Source organism: Mustela lutreola, chromosome 13, assembly GCF_030435805.1.
Source record: "Mustela lutreola isolate mMusLut2 chromosome 13, mMusLut2.pri, whole genome shotgun sequence".
Classification (NCBI taxonomy): Eukaryota; Metazoa; Chordata; class Mammalia; order Carnivora; family Mustelidae; genus Mustela; species Mustela lutreola.
The window spans coordinates 73,978,464-74,001,074 of NC_081302.1; the positions used below are offsets into that span (position 1 = coordinate 73,978,464).

General features: G+C 46.1%; 1 long non-coding RNA gene and 1 other non-coding gene across 5 annotated transcripts; one reads left to right on the forward strand and one right to left on the reverse strand.

The window, feature by feature from the left end:
- Nucleotides 1–11,300: 11,300 nt before the first annotated feature.
- On the reverse strand, nt 11,301–18,402 carry LOC131813810 (uncharacterized). Of its 4 annotated transcripts, none has more exons than XR_009346988.1 (5): nt 18,276–18,402; nt 17,573–17,930; nt 14,611–16,692; nt 14,110–14,273; nt 11,301–11,600 (listed from the first exon to the last, which is right to left on the reverse strand). It is a non-coding gene; the product is annotated as an uncharacterized LOC131813810 (long non-coding RNA). The 4 variants fall into 4 exon arrangements; XR_009346986.1 differs by having other exon boundaries at nt 14,611–16,834; XR_009346987.1 differs by having other exon boundaries at nt 17,559–17,930.
- Nucleotides 18,403–18,664: 262 nt separating this feature from the next.
- On the forward strand, nt 18,665–18,738 carry TRNAN-GUU (transfer RNA asparagine (anticodon GUU)). Its single transcript has one exon. It is a non-coding gene; the product is annotated as a tRNA-Asn (tRNA).
- Nucleotides 18,739–22,611: the final 3,873 nt, after the last annotated feature.

Consider the following 22,611-nt stretch of genomic DNA (forward strand, 5'->3'; position numbering starts at 1 on the left):
CTATTCCACCAGAACTCAATGCCATGCGGTCCTGCCAGATCCCATAAGTTTTGATAAATTCCTCCTCTCCTGGTCCACTTGGCATTTCTACTTCTACTATAGTATTTACCACAGTCTGCCTTGTACTATAGTTGGGTATGAATGTATCTACCTCCAAAAACTCCTGAAAGAGAGAGCCTGTGACTTATTCTCATGTTCACCCAGTCCTTGGCAAAGAACTTTTAGAAGATGCTGTGTGCGAGTTTATTGAATTGAATGTGTCTTCCTTCCTGTGAGGGTTACTGGTTGGGCTAAATCCTCAAAGAGAAGAGAATATTTCATTTAGCATGGTACTAGGTGCTTGCTGTGTGCTAGCGGCTGGGAATAAGGGTGGTCCTTGCTGGCATAGCATTACAGCCTAGTGAAACATTTGCATATTCTCATAAATGACTGGAAAAATGAAGCCACATTTAAAATCCTTTACTCCATCAATTCAACATATCAGAATATTCCTAGGATTTGGAAAATATTTTACCTAGATTTTGTGACTCCATCTTTCCACTTTATTCTCAACTTTTTTATGGTAGTTCCTATTCAATTCGCCTACCTACTCATCCATTCATATACTTAAAAAACACTAACTGACAATGTCACCGTGGGTATTTGGAGATAAACAAGATAAAGTTTCTCCTTCTAAGACCTTTGAAATCCAGCGGAGGAGACAAACGGGTACACAAAAGACTGTAACACAACTGTTGGCATGAGGAAAGGGAGTAGAATGAAGCAGCAGATCCCAACAGAAATTCTGTACGGTGCAGGGCAGAGCTTCTAGAAGCTTCTGAGATCAAGAATATCCTCCACAAACTACATCAGAGATAAAAAGCCTTGTCTTTCTTTGTCCAGAAAGATCTGGACACCTAGAGCAAAACCACCCTACCAACCCTGCCCTCTTTCCCTGCGGAGAATTGAGAGCCAAGGAAGGAAACAGGAACGGGATTGCCAGTCTCAATGACAACACTGAAGTTTGAAGTGCCCAGGTGAGAATTCTGGGCAGCACGGCTTCTCTGGAAAATAGGTCAGTCCTCACGTCCAGCTGTCCAGCACTGTCCCTCCCCTCTCTGAACCAAGGCGGCCAGCCTGGAGAGAACAGGCATACTGGCGATCCACTCTTAGTGACTCTATGGATCCAGAACCTGCTGATCACCTAGGAAGGGAAAAAATAAAAACACACTCCCATAGTAATTCCTAGAAAAACAGTACTTTTTGTATAGCTACTATATTTTTCTGAATCATGAATAAGAATACCTGGGCTGTCCCATTGTTTGGACCCAATAATGGACAGAATACTTTACCTCATTGTTTTCTTGGAACCCTGGGACATACGATTGCTAAAACAAACCTCATAAAGGCTCATTTATTTTTAATGCATTTATTTGAATGCATGCAAAATATATCATATGCATAAAAGGGATTTATAAGACATATGCACAGTTTAAAGCTTAATAAAATGAACACCATGTACCCCCAACCCACTCAAGAAATATATGTCAGTTTATTATGAATAATAAGAGTTAATATTTTCTGAGCACTTATTATGTGCCAGACACTGTTCTAAACACTGTACATATATTATCTGATGGATCCCTACAACAACCTAATATGGTAAGTATTACTGTTACCATTTCAGAAAGGGGATAACAAGCCTCAGTGAGGGAGTTTGGCCAAGGATGCACAGATAATAAGTGGTTGAGCTGAAACAGAAACCTAGGCCATCTGCCTCTAGAGCCCACACTTTAAATCACTACACTATACAGAGGTCCTTCGTTGTACAGAATATTGGAACAAAGGGACAATAAAATGAAATGTGTTTGCAAACCAAATGTCTCCACTGACTCCTACTTTTACAGGGAGGGTGAGCTGGGGGGTAGAACCAGCAGAGAAGCCCTGGCTTAGAGGGGGCTAAGGCGTGCGGAGGGAGGAGAGGACAGGCAGGGTGGTGTACACAGACAGACCGTCTGCGTCAGGCTCTGTGGTCACCCTTTCCTTTCATGGTCATGCTACTGACATCCCAATTGTTCAGTGACTATGCCCTATCTCCCACAAAAAGGTAAGATCAATGTTCACTAGTTTGAGAAGCCTATACAAATTACTGCCCCCCACCTCTTTGGGCCTGGGTGGCTCAGTTGGTTAAGTCTCGGACTCTTTCTTGGTTTCGGCTCAGGTGGTGATCTCAGGTTGGGACTGAGCCCTGCAACAGGCTCGGTGCTGAGTGCTTTCTCCCTCTCCCCTTCCCCTACCCCCCTTCCATCTCACGCACTCTCTCTAAAATAAATAAATAATTTTTAAAAACGACCCCCAAAGCTTTCTGAGTACTTCACCCTTCTGCCCACAGAACCTTCCCCACAACACCCTCCTCTCTGCAAGTAATGAGAGCATTGTGCTTTCCTTACCAAGACACACAAACAAGAGGACCTCCGGAGTCACAGAGTGAATGAGAAGAGAAAGCTGATTTTTGACAATGTGGCTCGTTTCCCTCTGTATGTTGACTCACAGACTATACTGCACTGTGATTCAGTAGAGCCTCCGTGCCCACTGAAGGACAGCTATGCCGGATTTGAACCGCGCATTCAAGCCAATGTTTCTCCATGTTTCTTCTTTAACTGGCTCTCTGCTCATAATTGATTACAAATATTTATTTGGGGGAATTTGGTTCCCTCATTTTAATGAAAAAGTCAACATCATCCCAAGAGTAAGTGTTCCGCTACTCTCCAGAATGGCCGTGGGTTAGGAAAGACTCTTCCTCATCACCAGCCGCATCCCCCAGTCAATGTCACATGCAGGGCCCAAGGCAGGGAATTGTCCCCGAACCCCACAGATCATCTGACCCAACTGATAACGGCTTGAAGGAGGAGCTGGAAGAGCTTGGTGACTCATAGACTGGCAGGAAGCCTTTGCACAGGGAAGCGATGTCCTCATTAGTATAAGGAAGTGGGACCCAGATGGGGTCTCCGTGATGAGCTGGATCCTTCCGAGACGGGGGCTCTCCAGATGGGCAGAAATCCCTGACTGTCCTCAGGGAGAAGGAGCCATCATCTGAAACAAGGTGCTGGAGGACACGATAAGCCAGCCAGAGCTGGGGCGTGAGGGTGGGGGACTGTGAGGTTTCCCGGCAGCCTCCAAGGGGCACAGATTACTGCATGGGCCCTGGGGTCTAGCCACCTGCACTGGACCCAGGAGCATACCTGCTGGGCATGGGGGGAGGGGTGAGCAGTGGCTTGTGCTGGCTGAGGGTTGCCACATGTTTTTTGTGGGTCCCTGAGAAGAGGTTATGGACTTTGTTTCACTTTCAAAAACACAAAAACAAAAACAAAAACAAAAAACTGCCTTGGAACACATTTGGACTAATAATGAGTATTGGAGACTGTAAACGTCAAAGGGAATGTTCAGATTCTGAATGGGACTCAAGCAGCTTATGCCACAGACACCTCTGGCCCAGGACTTGCAACATTTTCCTGATAAGCTAGCCCAGGACCCTGTCACAGAGCCGGAAGCCAACCAGGGGTTCATTCCTAACAACAACAAACCCCTTAGGCCCACGCTATGTTTGACAAACAGCAACACAGGTAAAAGGGGTAAGGGCAGAAGCACAGGGCAGAGGACATAGTGATGAAGAGAATCCCGTCACCCACGCCCGCAGACACAGACTCCTCACAGTTACTTCGCATCAGATGCATACTTTATCCTGAAAGAGCCAAAAAGGATATTTAGAGCCTCGATGATCATGGAAACTTTTAATTCCACAAATAACTATTGAGGGAAAAAAAAAATGGTTTCAATGGAGGTACTTATTTTAATCTCAGTGGAATGGCATGCAAGGGACCATGGCCTTTTTTTCCCCCAAAATGTCTGAAATCAGAGTACTGGTGGTAAGAAAAGATCTTTTGAAATGACCCAGCTTTAGAATGCCAGACAAAAGACCAGGAAGATCTGTCTGTCGGCAGCAGTCAAGCACACCCTTGGACCTCTGACGGGATGGTGGGGGCGGGGAGAGCGGGGAGCCCGCTGCCGAGCCCTGTGGGCGGGGTCTGCCCCTCCCTTCCCTTCCCCTCCTGCTCTTGTGATGCTTCTCTTCCTCTCCACCCTTCCTTCTGACTTCCACTTCCTTTCCTCCCACACGCCCTCCACTGCAAGAGCTACATTTGTCTTTCCTTCCACACCCATTCTTAGAATAACCTTCCGTTTCCACACCAAGAAGAGAGAAGAATCCCTCTTCTTTCCACCCTTCAGACCTCTTGCTGAAGATGTGGAGTGTGCCTCCGCCACTGCTGCTTCCAAAAGCCAACGCACGGAGCACACCGGTGCAAGGACATAGGTAGGCATGGTGCAGATACGAACAAGACTGAGTCCTCCTGGCCTCAGAGAACTTCCAGTCTAGAGAAGGAAGCAGACAGAAGCCCATAGAACTGAAATCCAGGCTGAGTGGGCTAAAGCATAAGAGTAGAGTTAATAGGATGGGTGAGCAGACCCTGGGAGGAACCCAGATTCATTCTGCAGACCAGGAGTGCTTCTGGAGGAGGCGGAAACTGAACAGAAGGGCAGCGCCCTGCCTTTCTTATCTCTGAAGTCTCCTATGAGGATGCTCTATAGAGTTGTCTTCACAGGGGTAAAGAGAAAGGGCTGAGAGTTTCAGTACTCATTTGCTTAACGGCCAGAGCCGGAGCTCTGAACACAACCATGTTCACAACCATGTTCTTGGCTCCCATTCCCAGTTCACACCGCCAGGTCTGCACTCCTCGGGATTCTGTCTAGAGATGTGGAGCTCCAAGGGAGCAGAGATGATGGTAAAGATCTTCCCCTCCCCAACCTGAATGAAGAATCGAAGGCATACCCAGGACCTCTGCGAGCTTCATGCCCACACCCCCTCCCCCCAGGCCCCTCCACATAGCGCTTCTGGCCTACCATCCATCAGTTCTGACTCAGGACCACAGGGGAGGTGAGGAAGTGGAGAGCGAGGGGGGAAAGCAGATGAACCTTTCAAGAATCTGCTCTTGAGCAAACCACTTCCCCTCTGTGGGCCTCAGTTTCCTCATCTGTAAAATGAGAATGCTGGCCCTTGCCAGCCCAGATGTGACAGCCGAGTTCTGCTTCCTTCCTGCTATCCTTCCCCACCTATCATTGGCCTATCATTGTGCACTGGGGCAAGAGCTCTTTCTCCCCTTCCCCACCGCACCCTGCTCAGGCTCTTTTTCATATCTCCTCTCCTTTATGCATTCTTTCTCAAAACTGTGGCTTTTCGCTTCCCTGCCTGGGCTTCTCTGGGGGAAGCAGTCCATGCTGCTGTAACTTTGGGGCCGGCTCTTCTCAGCTCCCCTTCCTTCCTTCTGCCCAGAGCTTTCGGTGGGCTCCCCAGCCCCTTTCCCCCCTGCTGCACACACAGAGACAGGAAGCAGGGCTTTCAAACCGCTCAGCACTTGCGTGAGAGCCCTCTGATTTCTCAGCGGCTGAAAGAAAGAACCATTAACCCCAGCCTGACTTGCAAAAGGGAATTTAGAATCTCTGAAAGGCTAGCAGAGCCAGATTGAGGAAACTGTCTCCTTTCTTTTTTTTTTTTTTTTTTTTTTTTTTAAATTATGGTTAAGGCTCCAAGGAAGGGTTAGTTAAGCATGCTTGTTGCGAGACAAAAGCCAAGGATCCTCCGGAAGCAGCAAGAACAGGATGTGACACGGGTACTCCATCAGTGCCTCGGATAAAGGGGAGAGAATGAATGATCCTGTTGCAAAGGATGTTCCCTCCTCTTAGAACCTTGTCAGAGAAACGGGCTTTTCTAGGTACGCTCCATGTGGAAAAATGGGACAAAATCCTGTGCCTGTAGGATAGATTTCCCTTTAGATTTTTTTTTGCTGGAAACTTCCTCTTGCCTTCCTTCTCCGGAAGTAGCTTCTAAAAGAACCCTGACAGAACACGCTGATTGGGAGGGCTCCTAAAGGAGAGCAGGCTGCTGAGGAGGTGACCTAGGCGTGAGGTTGGCACCACCCTCCTCCATTTGGTCCTTTGTCCTTTGTGTTCCCACCCCCTTCAGTCTCCCTGAGAAGCAAGACCGGCAGACCTTCTATCCCCACCCCAAAAGACACATCCTGCTATGAGAGGGCTGAGTTTTGAAACGAATGTCATAAATGTATCCATTCTTACTGCTTAGGATAGTCTTGATCTCTCCCTACAGGAAACTCCTTCAGCATCCGTGTTCTGTAGCACAAGCGCAGCCTCCAATAAATTCTGCCTTTTACTCCTTCAGTCCTTTTGATGTACAAACCCTGTCTCCCCAACCAAACTACAGGTTACTCCGAACATGGACGGCACCTTGCTCACCTCGGTCATCCTGATCCCCATCAATGCATCTAATTCATAGTCAGTGCCTCTTGTGTATTTTTTTATCTTGGCTTATTACACAAATAAAACATGCTCACGGTAGGATTACAGATTTATTGGCAGAGTAAATCACCAAAGAATAAAGTGCACAGCCTCCAAAGCAATTAGAGATGCAAATTTTTTTAAATGGAAGATATTCTTACATGTGTATTAAATTAAGACAAATCAATAAAAATGAAAAAATGCTATGCAGGAGTGATTATGCAAAAGAGTGTGCTTACACAGCAATGGAGGCAGGCCCGTCATTCGGGTCAAGACTCTTGAACACCAGCTGGCAACGTGTCACAGGAAGTACAAAGATTCCCTTGCCTTTTAATTAGGGATGCAAGTGTTAGACCAGGGATTTGGGCATCCTGACATATCTCCATTCTAAATTTTCCTTTCCTTGCTGCCTTTCTCTCTCTCTCTCTCTCTCTCTCTGGCTCAGTCTCTCTCTCTCTCTCGCTCTCTCTCGTCTCCTTCCTGGCCATTGCCTCTGGCTGCAGATTTCCTTCTGTCCCTGTGTCTGTCTTCAACCACATTATCAAAAGCCCATCCTCGTTCTGCTCCAAAGTAGATTTCTCCCTGAGCCAGACTTCAACCATCTGTCCTCCCAGTGTCTTCTCCAGTGTCAGCTGAGTCCTGCTTTGTTTATGTTCCTCCTGTGAGAGACTTCCCAAGGTCCTCTGGGGTGAAGCCAGTTGTTCCCCTGAGACATCACCAAAGGGCAGCACTCCTTGTGCAGGCGGAACAGGCATCCTCTCCCCGCTGGGAGTGAGCACAGGGAACAAAACACAAGAACAGAGGCTCAGAGGCTGTTCATGGGAGACCCCAACAGGCTGAGGCCAGCAGTGGGTATGTGGACTCCATCCCCCACATGGGTTCCTCCCCTGCTTGCTCCCAGGATCTGAGGGAAAGGGAGGGGGTGGGGAAACGTGAGTGGAAAGGGAGTGCTTGCGTTGGTTTTCTTACTGGGCTGGTACTGTTGGCTAAGTTCTCTCCCCTGTCCAGTGCCCGCCATCATGGCACCACACGTCATCCAAACGCTGCCTTCTTCTCATCTCCATCAGCTTTGGGAGGGGCCATGTGATCCCTCCATGGGGAACTTCCCAGAAGCACATGACCTTGGCTCAAATACTATGACAGATGCTGGAGGTGCCACGGCTGGAGGCTGGAGACTGGAGGCTTACTGAACTCTTCACAGCGGGACAGCAAGTTCTTTCCTTCTTTTCTTTACATCAGAGTTTAGCTGACATACAATGTTTTATCAGTTTCCGGTGTTCGGTGTAGTGAATGGGCCATTCTATACATGATGCAGTGCTCACCACCACCAGCATAGTCACTGCCTGTCACCCTACAACGTTCTTACAATATCACTGTGTAATTCTTTTCATCCCTGGGGCTTATTGATTTTCTAAGTGGAAGTGTGTCCCTCTAATCCCCCTCCCCTACTTGGCTCCTCTCCCTCACCCCTCCCCTCTGGCAGCAAGTTCTTTCCTGTAGACAGAATCCAGGGCACCTATATTGCTGTAACCTGCTTTGAGGGATTCAGGAACGGAGATTTCTTTGAGCAGCAGCATTAGCGTCCGAGTTCTAACATATTGCCCCCTCTTCTCCCTCCTGGAGACAGGAACTGGGTACTTTCCTCCCCAGATCAAGCAACAAGTGAAAGGAGGTTTAAGGAAGCCGCTGGAAGAAGCGGGAGCCCTTCTCACATGCAGAAGGACATGTGCCCGGAGCTGTTATAGGGTGGGCAGGAGGCTGTGGGATGGTTCTTGCAAGAGCTTGATTTGTATCTCTTGAGTCTGGGAGGCATAGAGCCTGGTGCCAGGGGCGTGGGAGGAGGGCTACAGTGGGAGCAGCCTGTACTTCCAGAATTTGTCCATGAAAGATGCACGAGTCTCCCGTTGCCCAACAATGGGTCTCTAGTTAACCCCATTGATCTGGACATTTAAAGATGGTTAAGATGTCAAAGTTTATAATACGGTTTGACCACAATTTCACAAAAAGAAGAGGAATGTACAGGGTTTTCCACGGCCCAAATGGGTACTGTGGAAGGTACCTGTTGTGATCCCAAAAGGATCCCTACCCACAGAACTGCCCGCCATTGAGAAACCTAAGAAGACAGAGTCCAGTGCTGTCCTGCTTCTGGAGACAGGGACCGAGGCGAGTGGTGGAAGGTCAGCTGGAGAAGGACCTCCCACTTGAAGGGCTAGTGAGTTACAGACTCCCCAGCACAGGGGTCACTGTGGAACCTCAAACAGGAACAGTAGGGCCTGGCTATTTTGGCTCTATATGACACACCTCTAATGGACAGCTGCTGGTCCAGAGGTCCCCACGGGGTTAGCCAATACTTTCCCAGATTCCTGTCAAGTCTGGGGTCTCTCTGTCCAACCCTGTTTCCTCCATCATCTGTTATAGCCACTCCTCCCCCCAATAAACCCCTGCCCTCTTAACTTCAGCTTAGGGTCAGCTCCCAAGAGGATCCAAACTGTCACTATTTCAGAATTTCGGAAGCATTTTCCCTCAGTCATGGTACCTAGCTGCAGGTTGAGCTGGCATCTCTCTTCAGAATGTGCAAGCACTTTTCACCCTTTCCCCTCAGCTCTGAAACCCCAGCACCTGATATCCTATTACAGATTGTATAAGTGAACTTGCCAGTAGATAACATTGTAGTAACAAAACCTGAAATCTCTGTGGCTTACAACAACAGAGGTTAATTTATTTTTTAAGACTTTATGTAATCTGCACACCCAACATAGGGCCTGAACTCACAACCCCAAGATCAAGAGTCGCATGCTCTACTGAGTGGGCCAGGGGCCCCAGCCAATGTTTATTTCATACTTGTTGTATATGCTAGCAGTCTTCTCATAACAGAATCCAGGCTAAAGGAACAGCGTCTCTCCTGGTTGTGCCTTTGTAAAGGCAGAGGGAAGAGAGCAAAAAAGGCTGGTGGAAACGTGCAATGCTCTTCTGGTTTCTCCCACTAACATCTTATTAGCCAAAGCAAGTCACGTGGCCAAACCTGACAATGAGGCAGGGAAGTATATTCCTGCCACACTCCCAAGACCCCAGGCAACAATACCTAAACCTCCTTTGGAGGAGCAAATATTTGAAAATATGCAAAAATGCCAGGCCTGAGGCCTGGGAGAGTTCTTGGCCTTTTCTACATTGTGCCAAGATGGCAGCTGTAGCTCCAGGAAACACAGCCTTGTTCCACACAAGAAGGAAAAGAGAAGGGGGAAGACAAACAGGAAGAAGTACTGGTTGAATTTCTCTCTCTCTCTTTTTTTTTTTTTTTTTTTTTTAAGATTTTTAAGTGATCTCTTTTAAGATTTTTAAGTGGGCCTGAACTCACAACCCCCATATCAAAAGTCTCATGCTCTACTGACTGAGCCTACTAGGCACCCCAAGTCTATCTCTTTTAGGAGTTGTGGGTTTTGTTTGTTTGTTTGTGTTTGTTGATAGTCTCTTTTAATGACTTCTACTTACATTTCATTGGCCACTCTGCAAGGAAAGCTGGGGTATGTTATTTAGCCATCACTTCCAACAATAGAGAGGTTTTGTCTAGTAACCAAGATAATATGAATATTGGGTGTTCAGCTAGCAGCTTCTGCCGCTCCAACAAAAGAGAAACATCTCTAAGTGTTTGGAAGCTGCAAGACAGAATGAAGAAAGTTGCCTGATGATACTCAAAGAGAAGCCATAATCTAGAATTTTCTGTGGTTGTTGCAGAGAAGCTGGAAGCTGATCCACCTCATAGGACCCTGACATGTTTCTGGGCTCAGAGTCAGAGTCAGCACCTCTGTTAGAAGGCAGAGAAAAGAAGTGGGATGACAAGCGAGAGAACATGAGGACGTGTTATATGAACAACTGCCCTTGACACCATCTTAACCCATCACTGCCCAGAGAGCCAGCTGTCAGCATTTACCCCCATACAAAACCAAGCCAAACCCAAAGATACTGAACAAAACACTTCAGCCCTCTTGAGGTCTTTATTTGGAGACCCCTGCAGCCTGACAGCTCACTTCTTACCACCTTACCCAGAGCTCTGAATCCAAAGTCTACTCGGTAAAGATACCTTGCCTGAAAATAGACAATGGCTGTGGAAGCCCACTTTGGCTACATGGTCTTCCTGCTTTATAGGTGAGCAAACTGCTGGGCTTACCAGACAAATGAGGGGCTCCCCTGCAGGATCGGGTGTAATTGCTGATGGCGCCACACCCAGACTCGAGCATTGAGTGAAAGTCCTGCAGGCTCAATCACACGCCCCCTGCCCAGCCCTGTTGTACCCATGCAACAAGAATAGGTTGCTATGAAAATGGAACATCCAGAGAACCACAAAGGAGGGCTCATACATTTAAAAAATTCTGCCTACTACATATATAAATATTAATACTGGGAAGGGGATGGGAGACTGGGAGAGTGTGAAGTAATATCTTCATATTGGAGAGTTAAAAGGGAATGTTCAAGTCTTCTAAATAAGTAGAGGCTAACTAATAGAGATAACAACATATAATCTAGAGTTATGACAGGAGCCACAAGAGGAACTTAGTAGAAAAACTGTTTCTATGGAAGGAAGGAAGGGAGGGAGGAAGGGAGAGGAAGAAAGTAGAAAGAAAAAAAGAAAAGAAAAGAAAGGAAAGGAGAAGAGAAGAAGAGAGGAGAGGAGAGGAGGAAGGAAAGAAGGAAGGAAGGAAAAGAAAGAGAATGAAAACATCTTCTGAGCTGTGGATTCACGGAAGGGAGGAACTATGGAACACCATGATTTTCCACTGTAACCTGCTCTGTATTATTTGATCTGCATGGGCACATGGACCCATACCTATACCTAAGCTTTCTGCAACATTCTATTTTTAGATTTATACACAATGGTAAACAAAGGTCCTATCCATTATTGAAACTGCTATACAGTATTGCGGTATCTAAATAAACCATGTTTATTTATCCACAGTCCTTCAGATGAACATCTGAGTCATTTAAAATATTTCAGTATCAGGAACAATATCGGATCAAATAGGCTTGTATATATCCTGAACACACGTCTCTAGGAAGGAAACTCTGTGCGGGAGGGAATGAGTCTCTTGAATGTCACCAGGAAACTGACAAGTCATTCTCCATAGCAGGTGCACCTGTTCTCATCCATAACAGATGAAAGTGCTGGTGCTCCACATCCCCATCAACTGGATTCGTCAAGTTTCTCGAAGTCTGCCGACCTAATGGGTGTGAAATGACATCTCATTATGATTCTGGTTCCCAGACTGTTAGAAGAGTTGAGTGTCTTCTCACGAGTTTATTGGCAATATGGAATTTCCCTCCATTGATGTTTTTCTGTTTTGTTGTTTATCTTCCACTAACTGGTAGGCATTCCTTATGAATTTTGTATACTAAGGTTTTGTTGGGTACATGCGGTGAAAATTCTTCTCCAATTTGTTTTTTAAACGTGTTTACTTTTTATTCATTTAACATAAGTTTTACTACATTTTGAATGTAATCAAATGCATCATCCCTTTCTTTTCTGTTTGTACTTATTATGTTGTGTTTATGAAATCCCCTCTCACCCAGAGGTCATCATTCTGTCTTCCTCGGAGCACAAAATAATGCCTCAGTTAACACACAAATAAATTCTTTCCAGAGTGTTGGTCTCCAGGACCCTACACAAATCCAGTTTCTATTTCGTGCAAGCACCTTGCTTGTACAGGCAAATCTATATTGCAAAACTGGACTTAAAGACAAAAGTTACAGGGCTGGCTGCTGTTTATCAGTATGAAACCAAACTGAAGTCTGCCTCCCATTACAGATATGAAAGTTGACAACCGGCAGGAACAGCTAATTCCCCTTCTTCACAAAAGATACAGTTGAGAAATGGGGTTTTAATATATAGCAATATTTAGATCAGAAATCAGAAAGGCCATCTGGTTAGTAAGGGCTACAGCAAGAGGACAGGACCCCTGAGAGAGCCCATGTAGTCAAAAACTGTATTAAGCCTCGATTATATGGCAGACCTGTAAGGAGAGTTGTGGAACTTCTTTCTTTAAAAAAACAAAACAAGACAAAAAACACAACATATGAGCAATCATTAGATGTCATGGCACAAGAAAATTCTCAAAGCCAGTGTCATTGCCATAGGTAGCACCAGTAGCTCCAACACATGTGTTTATCAATAACATCCTATTGCTTCTCTCCTGAAGCCTTTGTCTCTCATCGCCCCTCCATTCCCTGGAGCCCCGTCCAAATGAGGCTTCCTCTCTTCACATCTGGTTTAGTGAAACAGTCACCTAGTCATCCTACTTCCACATGCTCCCCCATCCTCACGTGCTAGACGAAGCCTCCTCAAAACCTGTCCATCATCAAGTCTCTCTTCTCAAAATGTTCAGTGCAAGTGTATAAATATGCCATAAATATAAATAAAAACGCAGACATTGCCCCTTTGGTGAGTATTTAAGTCATTAAAATTTGTCCTCTCTGAAGAACAGTATCATTTGTAATGTGAAATTTCTAGCCGGGTATTTAAAACCCTCCATGCTCCATCCCCCATTAGCTTTCTTCATGTTCTACCACATCCCATGTAGATCCTCTGCTTCCTCTGGGCTGATCCTCTCTTCTCCACCTCTATTCCTTCTCCTTCCCAACCAAAGGATCCTGCCAAGGACACAGCCCAAGACCCACTTCCTCCATAGGTTCTTTACTGATAGCTCAGGGAGGATTCCCAGCTCAGATTCCTGAAACACTTACGGTCTGTGCCAGGCTGTTAGCACTTCCTGCCTGAAATGTTTTTAGATATCTCCTGGTTCCCAAAGTAGATTAAAGTGATCTGTGGGCGGGAATGATGTGTCTTGGGCAGAAGGGAGGTCCCTGAGGCATCTAGCCGAGCTCCTGACAGGATTCAATAAATATCTGCAGACCGCCATTTAGCTCAAAATGTATAAATATCTCATAGCATATTTACCAATGTTACAAAAAGTCTTAATATTCTCCTGTAGGTTGGGTTATACTTCCTAAAGGAAAACAACTTGTTGTAAAAGAGAAAATAAAATCAATGCAAAGAGGTGTCTTTAAGCATTCAGAAGAAATATAAAAGTCACCTAAAAATCTCGGGCACTCCAGTTCTTTTTAAGTGAAAGCATATTCATTACTAAAAGAGTCACACATTGCAAAACTCCCCACAGAAACTGTTTACAATGCCCTTGGACACCCTTCTCCCAGGAAGTTAAAGACTTGGAGAAGAGAGGCAGGCGTTAATGGTTACACTGCACTTGGCAGAGACCTTGGAGTACACAGGCTGGACTGTCCTAGTCGCTTCCGTTACCTCGAAGGGGCACTCTTCTGGCCCCAGCCCCAGAAGTCGGGTGGAGAATGACCACCTACCACCCTCTATCTGTAATTTAGGGAAACTGCTGCTGCCGCCCTTCCTCACTGGCTCCTTAAAGGAACTGTTGCTTGCTGCACGTGCTTGAGAAATGGTGAAAAGGGGTAAAGAAGAAAAGAAAAATAACCCCCCAGGGATGGCCACTAATACTGTTGTGGAGAATTTGCCCGCTACGGCGCACACGTGGACACATGCCTGCCTCGCTGCGGGCTCATGTTGCCTGTGCAGTGAGAGGCTGCGTGGGTCAAGGTTAAACAAGTGTGGCCACTGGAGCCTGACTCCAGGTCTGAAACCTGGCCCTACAGCTCAATGGCTCTGTTACCTGAACATATTGCTCCCCGCACACATTCCCTCACCTGTAAAATGAGAATCGTAGTATCAGCCTCATAAGGTTGCCGTGGGCTCAGGTGAGGTGATAGTCATGCGGTGTTCCCATCAGTGAGATGCGGAGAAAGAATGATGCGGCTCTGAATTATACAGTTCCCCATCTTGTCTTTGAACTTCACATTTTATCAGGACCCTGTCATCAAATCTTCTTTGAAAATATTGTTTTTACGATATGTTTCTCTATCCTACTTTTTACTTAATGCTTTACCACGCCTCTATGTTTGTAATCTTTTAAAAAATTATTTCTGATGTCTGCATAACTAACACTCTATCTTCTAAATATACCATAATTTATCACTTTCTCCTGTTTCGGGACATTCAGGTTTTTCCTGTTTATCACTAGGATATATAATACTGTGACAATATACGTAAAACTTGAGTCACCCAATCTGCTTGCTTTCTTAGGATAGATTTCTAACATAGAATTTCTAGAACAATAGGGTATAAATATCGTTTAATGTTTATATTACCAAACTGCTATCCAGAGAAAACATTCCAGGTTTGCTCCCATCAGTCCTGTGTGAAAGTGGCCTCTTTGCCGGTGACAATGTTCTAGTATTACCTCTTTTTTTTTTTTCTTTTTTTGCTATTTGGGAAAAAGGAAATTTTTATTTGATTTAATTTTGATTTTGGTAACTAGTGTAGCCCAACTTTCATGATTATATTGGCATTTCTTCTTTCAGGAACATTCCATTCATGTCCCAATTTTTTGGCATTTTTTTCAGGGGTTTTTTTTTTTTGGGTTGAGCTGCAAAGGGTGTTTTTTTCATAGCTATTGATAAGTGCTCTTTATATATTAGGAATTTAATTTTTCTGTCCCATTTTATCTTTTCCAGTTTACTTTTTGGCTTATGGCTTTCATTTCCTCATGGAGTCAGCACATAGTTATTGAGAGGCTGTTATGTGCCAGGCACTGTTGTAGTTGCTGGGGATTAAACAGGGAGCAAAGTCAACTAAAATCTCTGTCCTCGGAGACCTTACCTCTTAGTGGGGGCTTCTAGTTGAGAGTGTAATTGCAATCAACAGAACCATCTAATTCCTGGAATGTCTGAGTTTTGTTAAGTACCTATTTCTTAGACACAATTGGCCTATTAATGGCATCTTCCCTTCAGAAAATCACTGCAGTCACATGAATACAGAGGAAGAGAGACCCCAGGGCTTAGCGTAATAGAGAAAATTAGATAAGATTTTCAAAGAAGTATGACTGAAAGGGCAGCCACAGACTTTCAGATGGGACGTGGTGCATCAGGAGTACACCTAGTGGTTCTTTCTTTTTTGCTTTCTTTTCCTTTCACCCAGGTACCTCACTTGTACATCTCATATCTGGAGAAACAGGAGTGTGAGGGGGGGATGAAGAAAATGGAGAAGTTTGGGGTCCTATCTGAGTTGGCTCGGACTGAGCCAACTCATAACAAAGTACCACAGACTGGGTAGCTTGTAAACAGCAACAACTTACTTCTCACAATTCCAGGGGCTGGAAGTCTCAGATCCGGGTGCTAGCATGGTCAGGTGTGGGCGAGAGCCTTCTTCTGAGTTGCAGACCGCAGCCCTCTTATTGTCTCCTCCCATGGTGAGAAAAGATTGAGCTAGCTCTCTGGCCTCTTCTTAAAAGGGCACTAATCCTATTCATATGGTTACATCCAAAGTCCTCCCCTCCAAAAACCATCACACTGGAGATTAGATTTTAATATGTGAATTTGTGGGAGGACACAAAGAGGTCCCATAAGCAGAGGGCACTGTGCCAGGAATGACTTTATGGAATGGCTGAGGCACCAACATCAATTTTGTAGAGATTCCCACCCCTCAGTGGATGCACAGGACAGCTGTGGATCCTACGACAGGAGCAAAATGGCCTCCCCAGCAATCTGTGGGCACATCTGACTCAAGGACCAGATAAATGACCGCCCTCCAAAATGTCAGCCCTCAGAAACAACTCCAGGGAAGCAGACAGAGAAAAATCCTAAATTAACCGAGATTATGGTTTTGGCAGCAGCAGAACAGGAATCAAAATAAAAACTGAATGGAATTATAGAAAGTTCTGTTTCTTATACATCTAAAAGATCTCGTGTTTTTAAGAGCAATCACACACATACAAAAGAGATAATTATTTAAACACTTAAATAAGCATCCCCATAGTTCTTGAGAAGAAACTGAAAATGCAAATGCAAAATTCTGTTAAGTGAGCGTCATTTTAACTTAACTTTTACAAACGCAGTTCCAAAAACATGCGTTCCAGTATGCACAGGGGGGAGCCCAACAAGTCCTTCCTCACCTGTGGCCACTCACAGGAGACACATACACAAATATCTGTCCCTACAGAGCCAGGATAAATGTAACTGACTGCAAAAATTGCCCAGCCCAGACGGTTAAGAACCTCCTGACAAGAGAATCTCTGGATTCCAGAAGATTTCCCCTTCATCTCCTCTCCTGGCACTGCTCAGGTTCAGCTGTGGGCTCCACTTTGCCCCTTCTCTCTGCTCTTTATCACAAGCTGCCCTCCTTAACAGAAGCTGTCCTCAGTTTCCTCCTCCATGAGGCAGAACTGGCTCTTGCTAGAAGAAACCAAGAGAAGACTGGTCATAGAACCCAGATTCAAAGGAAGGGTTCAGAAAAGATGTTCAACATCAGTAATTGTTAGGGAACTGTAAATCAAAACCACAATGAGGTAATACTTTGTACCCATTAGGATGACTCCTGAAAAAAAAAAAAAAATGGAAGGGAGGAAGGTTGGTGAGGATGTAGAGAAACAGAAGCCCTTGTTGGTGAGAATGTAACATTGAGCAGCTGTTGTGGCACAGTGCTACAATGGCTCCTCAAAAAATTAAAAAATAGAACTACCCTACGATTCCTCAATTATACACCTGGGGATACACCCAAAAGAATTAAGGGCAAGGTCTCAAAGTGATATTTGTACATCATGATTACTGCGGCATTATTCACAATAACCAAAAGGTGAAAGTCACCCAAGCGTCCACTGACACGTGGCTGGGTAAAGAAAATGTGGCGTAGCCATACAATGGAATATGATTCAGCCTTAGGAAGGAATAAAATTCCGACACCTGCTACAACATGGATGAGCTCTGAAAACATCGTGCTAAGTGAAATAAGCCGAGCGCAAAAGGACGGATTCCGCTCACACGAGTTACCCAGCTTAGTTGAATTGGCAGAGCCACCAAGTAGAAGGGTAGTTGACAGGGTCTGGGGGAAGAGGGGAATGAGGACTCAGTGTTTAATGGGTACAGAGCCTCCTTGAGGAAGAGGACAGACAAGCTTCTGCGGATGGAGAGCGGTGACGACTGCACAGCAATACGGATGTCCTTAAAGACCCCGAACTGTGCGCTTTTTAAAAGGGGGTAAGAAAAAGCCCTAGGAGAAGGATTGGGTTTGGGGTCCAATCGGATGGAAACACGGAACATACAGGACTGGATTTACCCCGTGGAGTGCTGGAGTGAGTTGCCCCCATTTTGCAGGGCGAGGAGGCTGGAAGGGGCCCGCGGAGCTCCTGCCACTGGGCGTCCAGAAGGAAAACTGAAGCCGGGAAGCGCCTTCTTCGCCCAGGTCGGGTCTGGCCCAGGCTGTTGCTGCGGCCGTCCCCCTCCGACACACTGCGGCATCCTCGATTTCCGTGGGCTCAGTCCAGAAGTCGGGAAAGAGGGACGCCTCCAGTGGCCACTTCGAACTTAAAGGCTTGTCTTAATCGCCACACCCTCCACGAAGCCCCTTTTGATGTTCCCTAAACCGTGCGTTATCAACGGAGGCCATATTCCCTCAAAGCGGGCAGAAGTTGGTTCTTAGGAGGAGGGAAAAAAAAATAGTATTATTATTATTTTTTTTTTTTAAAGGAGCAAGCACAGATAAACGCTCGGCAAATTCGGATACACGGTGTCTCTCTGGAATTAAAATTTAACAGTGGGGGGAGGGGGTACTGAGGAGGGCGGGGAGCCACGGTCGGGGGTGGGCTGGGGGACACACAAAGGTTGAGAACAGCCCGAAAGTGTGGGGCCTAACACGCGCTCCGAGCCCCCCCGTTTCAAGGCCGCACAGCCCTTGGCTCTTCTCGCCCAGGCTTGACCGTGACCCCTTTCCCCAGCTCTTCCCGGCGGAACCCGGGCAGCCTCCACGGGGTCGCGCTCACCCGGCGGTGCCCCCGCGCGGCCAGTGCACACACGCACCGTGCGCCCTTCCGCGCCCCACGGGCCGGCGCGGGAAGGCGGTCGGCTCGCACCCCGGCCGGGGCGGGCTCCCGAGCCCCGGCCGGCCGCGGCGGCGCGCTTCCTCCCCTCACGGGTGCCGGCCGCTCGGCCCGTCCTCCCTCCCTCTCTTTCTCCCTCCGTGTCTCTCCGCGCGGCTGCAGGCTCGGCCGCTCCCCTCCCGCGCCCGTGCCGGGGCCTCCTGCAGCCTCGGCCCCTCCCGCGGCCGCCTCCGCGCGCTCCGCTGCCCCGCTGGCGCGGCGACGCCCTGGGCGGCGAGAGCCTCCGCGGCCGCGGAAATCTGTACACATCGCGCGGCGAGTCTCGCAGCCCGGTCTCTGTGGCGCAATCGGTTAGCGCGTTCGGCTGTTAACCGAAAGGTTGGTGGTTCGAGCCCACCCAGGGACGAAGGCGCTCGTTTTCCTGAGACGGATTCATTTTAAAACGGCAACCGTGAGATTTTTAATCCAGCAGGAGTACGACGCTCCTGTACCTCTGGGACGGAGCAAGACCACGTTCTCTCAATATTTGTCGCCCAGCAGGGCGGGACGTAAGATCGACTCTGCTTCTGCACTGGCAGCCCGGGGCTTGGAAATTCAATTCCACTGTTATGTCCACGGGAAATTTGCACACATTCTTCCGGAAACCGGCCCAAAGATTTGCTTCAACAGGCCTCATTGTAATGGAGGGGAGGGGAAAAAATGCCCCTTGACAAGTGAGTGAATAAATGCCACTGGTTTCTTCTCAGAAACCTGATACCACCAGAAAGGAAATGTCCTTATTCGATATTGCCTTTTCTACTGGCAAACGGATCTGAGGAGCTGTTCGATGAAAATGTGCAAGGGGAGTCACCTAAGAGGGTGTGGAGACATAATCACCCTATGTAACTGTCTGCTAAATGAAGCTCTGCTGCAGCTTTTGGACAGTAGACTTGAACCTAGATGAAGGTGTTCACGTTTGCTTTTAGATCGCCCACAGGAGTTTCCCTGAAATTAAACCCGGGCAGAAATTGTTTTTATCGGTTCCTGTTTAAAAGGTTTTGAATGATGTATTTTCAACTCTGATCCCACAGAAGACACAGATATGTTTCGAGCAGATGGTTCATATGAGACTTTTAATAAAGATAGAGAACCACGCAATAACATGGTAACGTGATGATATAATTCATTTCTGCCAAGATTGAGGTTATGGGGCAGGTGCTTTGTCTCTGGGATGTAAATTCATGGATAGATTTAGTGACTTGGAAGAAGAAAGAGTTAAACTGCCTCACTCAGATGTCCGTTAGGGAATGGCTTGGCAAGTGCTGGCTGATAATTATTTATCAAATAATTGTTGATAATAAAAATGTCCTGTTGGGCACCTGTTGGGCTCAGTTGGTTAAGCAACTGCCTTCAGCTCAGGTCATGATCCTGGAGTCCCAGGATCAAGTTCCACATCAGGCCTTCTGCTCATCAGGGAGCCGGCTTCTCCCTCTGCCCCTTGCCCCTTTCATGCTCGCTCTCTCTCTCTCTCAAATAAATAAAATCTTAAAAAAAAAAAAAAAAAAATCCTGTTGTTGGGGATGCCTGGGTGGCTCAGTGGGTTAGGCCTCTGCCTTCGGCTCCGGTCATGGTCTTAGGGTCCTGGGATTGAGTCTCTGCTCAGTAGGGAGCCTGCTTCCCCTTCTTGCTCTACTACTTGCAATCTCTCTCTGTGTCAAATAAATAAATAAAATCTAAAAAAAAAAAAAAAAAAAAAAAAAAAAAAAAAAAAAATCCTGTTGTCTAATTAGGAGCCCTAAAAAGAGAGACACAGTGTTGCACTTGTAGAATTTCAGATAAAGTAAGGAATAGCCCCCCCAAAATGTTTTTGGGTAGGGGTCTCTCTGATTCTCAAAATTCCAAACTCTCCACTCATACTTAAGGATAGCCTACAGCATGGGGCCTCTGGGTGGCTCAGTGGGTTAAAGCCTCTGCCTTCAGCCCAGGGCCTGGGATCAAGCCCCACATCGGCCTCTCTGCTCAGTGAGGAGCCTGCTTCCTCCTCTCTCTGCCTGCCTCTCTGCCTGCTTGTGATCTCTGTCTGTCAAATAAATAAATAAAATCTTTAAAAAAAAAAAAAAAAAAGGATAGCCTACAGCGGAAACGAGGAAATTAAGTCATATGATCATTTATATACCGTACAAATCTAGTCTAACATTTCAAGATGAGGAACGCATGAAATTCCCTAGTACTTAAGTTATGGGGACTTAGCACAACCTTCCACTTTAAGCTGAGTGTATTTATACTAGGTTGTAAGCTCCTTGAGGGAAGAGACCATTTTCTGTAATTCATGATCATTTTAGGTCCCAAAGTATTTCCTTCAAGATACAGTCCCAAGTTCTCAAGCTTAGCACACAGGGGCTTTCCCCGACCATGTTCCTGCGTGAAACCCTCTAGTGGCTATATGCATTTGCCAAAAGCTTCAATGCTCCCGCTTCATGCTGGCTTGTACCACCTTCCACCCACCCCAGATGTCTTTCCCTTTGCCCTGATGTGCCTGCCCCCACCTCCTCTGTACTTACCTGAGTAACATCCATGAGGAGTTACCTTCTCAGGGAAACCTCCCCTGAGGCTACCTCTTTCTGATTTATGCGCCCCCTCCTCTATTCATTCATTACATGACCTTGAAACCAGGGAGTTCCTTGTCACCTATGCTAGCATATGAACTCCTTGAGTGTAGTGACTAGGTCTTCATTTATGTTGTTCGTTCATCTAGCTCAGGTCTGTCAGACAGCACATTCTCAGGACCGAAGCTTCCCCTGCCTTCTCCGAGTATGTTATTAACAGAGATGGACACTTAGATAAAAATGCATATGATGAAATGTCAGCATGAGGGCCACAGAAGAATGTTCCTGGGTAGTAAAGGAGGAAGTCAACATAGGCTGTATTGTGTCTTCACGGAGGATCCGAAACAACCCTGGAAGATCTGGACAGGCCAGAAGGCAAGGGAGGGCTATTTAAAGCTGGCAAAATTTGGAGGCAAGAGCGGGTGGGTAGGAGATAAGCATAACCAGAATATAGAACAAATGTACTTAGAGTGCATTGAAAATGTTCTTAGCTTGTGGAAGGGCCCTGACGAACAAGGCAGGAAGCTAGACTTCACCCTATAAAGCAAGGGAGTAACTGTTAAACGTTTCTGTTTCAGGACGTAAGACATTTATTTTAGATGGTTGGTCTGGCAGCAGAATAGGGGAAATAAGAGATCAGAGAACAGTTACGAGGCAGTTACATTGCAGAGGAGAGGCAATGAGGTGGGTCTAGAAAAGAAGGATATAATTCCAGCAAAGACTGGATGAGACTTAGGGACTGAAACAGGAGGAAAGTGGGGAGGGTTATGTTTACATTTAGAGCCTCGATGCCCCAGGAAATAGTGATTTTGTTCGATACTGGGTCTTAAAGAAATCTTGAAATTAGAGAAATAATAAATTCCCCATATTTTTAACTTACCTACTTACTTGTGGCTGGTTCTCCACCATGGAATTCATCTAAAATCTAGTCCCAGAATCAGTCATCATTTTTTTTCTTTAAAGATTTTATTTATTTATTTATTTGACAGAGAGAGGTCAGAAGTAGGCAGAGAGGCAGGCAGAGAGAGAGGAAGGGAAGCAGGCCCCCTGCTGAGCAGAAAGCAAGATTCGGGACTCGATTCCAGGACCCTGAGATCATGACCTGAGCCGAAGGCAGCGGCTTAACCCACTGAGCCACCCAGGTGCCCAGTCATCATTTTTTTAAGTTTAATTTAATTTTAAGTTAAATTTCATTTATTTAAGGTAAAGTTCCCAAGAGAATACTTTAGGGGTCCATGAAGCCCTGTAAAAACCTGAATGGGAAGCTAAGTACCCTCTCCCCACAATGTACACATTTACAGAAAAAAGTTTATTTACAGTATCCGAGGGAGTCACAGAGTCTGGAACAGATTTCTGCTGTGCCCCCTGCCCCCTGGCCCGATTTGGAAGGCCTGGCTTTGTATTGTACTTATTCTATGTGTATTCTAATTCCTGGTAAAAGTTATAAAGTGTGTCAAATCCAGAGTGTTTAGGTACGGAAAATTACTAAACTGAAGATTTTAAGGTAATACGAAGAACTAGAATAGTCTAACATTACTGACAAGCCACAAAGAAACCATTTTTTTTTTTTACTGAGCAATTACGTAGATAAGCAAAATTAATAATAAACAACTTGAGACAACAAAAGCTGCTTTGGAGTTTTAACACTTAATACCTTATTAATCTGGAATGACTGGGTGTGAAGGGCTTTACTA